The sequence below is a fragment of the Pangasianodon hypophthalmus genome, chromosome 11 (genome assembly GCF_027358585.1).
Source record: "Pangasianodon hypophthalmus isolate fPanHyp1 chromosome 11, fPanHyp1.pri, whole genome shotgun sequence".
NCBI lineage: Eukaryota > Metazoa > Chordata > Actinopteri > Siluriformes > Pangasiidae > Pangasianodon > Pangasianodon hypophthalmus.
Window position 1 is genome coordinate 15429625 of NC_069720.1, and position 2876 is coordinate 15432500.

The window sequence follows — 2876 nt, forward strand, 5'->3', positions numbered from 1 at the left end:
ATAAAAGTAGTTTCTAGAAATTAATTAACTAAATTGTATCTATTAAGTATGCACTTATAATCAGTCAGACCAGAGACCACCAACCCTGTTACTGGAGCTGTACCATGCTAAAGAATTAAATTCCAGTACTACTCCAGCAGAAGTCATTCAGCTAATCAAGCAGACCAGTTCTGTTTTGCTTCTCCTAATCACCCAATGATAACTGATAATGTTCTAGTGCAATCACGACTTGATTATATTGCCTCACAAATAGGGCAATTTGTTAGCCATTTTACTCCTTATACTTGAGCAATTGCTTCAGTCTGCAGATGTTGAACCCTTTGTGGGGGAACTGGTAAAGGCCTCGCTCCTAGCAATGGAAAACCTGGGCCAGGACATGGGGCGGCTCTGTGGTATTCTGGTATATGCAGGATGCCTGGTGTGGTTGGCACAGTTGGCATTACTGGGTATGTGCAAATCAACCCCACCCTTTGTGCCTGAAGCCCTTGTGAGAAGAGCGCAGGTTTCAGAATCTCAAAAGCCACACAGCCAAATGGACTGGACCATTAGGTCAATGCAGTCTGCTTATATGTTTCAATGACCACAAAAATTCCATCTGTCTTGTTCAAGCCTTAAACAGCCAGTGCCTGAGTGGTCCTCATTCAACCCATTGGATAGTCCCATAATGGCACCAGCCCTACTCCAGCAAATGTTTTTAGAGCCAAAAACTTTGCCATGTTCCAGGTGTACAAACTCCAGTTCGAACCCATGGTCCCCTCCCCAGCCTTTTCAGTGCTCAGGGCCTTGTCAAAAAATTTGCCACTCTGACCAAAAAAGTTTGTTCCCTCTTGGTCAGAGACTCAATTGAAAAGGCAAACCCTATATTTTGGAATAAAGTGTTCTACACACGATATATTCTTGTTCAAAAAAGAAGACAGTAGTTTCCATCTGATTCTAGACTGGAGAGGGCCAAACTGTTTACTAAAAGCCCTTCCCATTCGCATGCTAATGTCAGGTCTTCATGTCAGTGGATCCTCAAGATGCATACTTCCACCTTTCCATCACCCCATAACACAGATGCTTTTGAGTTTTGCTTTCATTGACAGACAATCAATTCAGTGTTGTAGAGTTCTGCCTCTCCCTAGTCCCATGGATGTTCTTAAGATATATGAATGCGACCCTGCACCCTCTGATGGCCAGGGGCGTCAGGATACTGCTGTAATTGGATGACTGGCTCTTACGTGCCATCACCATGGAGCAGGCTGTTCAGGATACATCCACCCTTGACCACAGTAAAGAGCTCCTTAACGCTTCTGTGGTTACCCAGGTGTAGAACCCTGGCATGTATGGATGGGAAGGAGCTTCAAAAAGCTTCCTGCTCCTTTTATTTTAAGTATAAACGGTAAGTTGTCCATACCTCTTCTTAGACATGACCTTGCTCTGGTCCATACCGCCAGATACGTCAATAACCAGGGTGGCATGAAGTTGGATGGCTCTCTCCACCTTGGGTGAAAGCCCCTCAGGTGAGACCACCCAGGGTTAGCTTCACTGAGAACAACTCATCTACCAATGCTGCTCATTGGGGCTCATACACTTGTTATGACCATTCTGAAAGAAGCAAGGCACCTCTGTCCATCACGGTCCACCAACAGCCCAGCCTGGGATCTCCCCACTGTGCTGGAGACCCTTATGAGGCCATGAAGGATGATGAACTTAAAATGATGTCTCTAAAACTGCCTTTTTTGCTAGCGATCACCTCAGAAGAACTGCAGACCTTGGTGATAAGCTTGCCTTGCATACATTAGTGACCAGGTAACTTGAGGGTGACCTTGTAGCTTCAACATGAACTGATTTCAAGATGTGATGACACAGAGAGCACGCATGAACCTTCTGTTTCTAGAGCAAAGATTCAAATAGAATTGAAATGTTAGACTTTATCAATGTCATCACTAATGTCTGATATTATAAACTCAGAACAGAGTGTGTCAGTATATGCAAAGGAAATATAACTACATATACTGTAGGACAATATTCCACATTGTTCTTACAGGCAGTACATATCCTATCTTACTAAAATGAAGCCATCACACAATATTCCATATACTGCTTTTTCTCAGAATAACTTAATAATGATGTGACCCAGATCAACCACTACACTGATTAGACACATTTGTACCTTACAGATAGTTTGTAGCTGTTGGAGTGAAAATGATTTCTGATGACATATACACATTCTCTGTCACATATCTGTCTAAGTTAAGATAATGCACATGCATAAGAACACGTACTACAAGCCATGCGTATAATACACACATTGTTTTAGAGGAGAAGTAAGGCTGTAAATCTGTAAATCTTTGTAAATCCAATCTGTCTAGTAAAGTAACAAAGTTACCCACTAGTGCCAAATTCTAATGTTGATTCCAATTCCTGCTCTTAAAACACAGCTGACACCTGAAGCAGAAGCGAAGTAAAATTGTCTATAATAATAGTATTTTGTGTTTAATATCTTTTAACTTTAATTTTTGACAGTGACACACACATAACACACACAAAGGCATCCCTATTGCATAGCGGCCTTGGAAACCTTCCATGTAATAATACTTTACACTTTAACATGAATGATTAGATATTTCTTACTTCCTGTTAAAGCAGTATAAATTTATTCATTAACCCATCTACAGCCTCACCATCTGCTTACCTGCAATGTAGCACATGAACTACTATAGCACTTATTAGCATTAACATCATGCATTTGGAATTTCCATTTTTTTAATATACCAAAGCAAAATAGGTTTTGTTATTTAATTGTAAATGTCACCAATTTTATGGTTTGAATTCTGTGCTTCAGTATCATCTATGATCCTTATAAGAAACCAGAAAATAACAATCATTAAAAA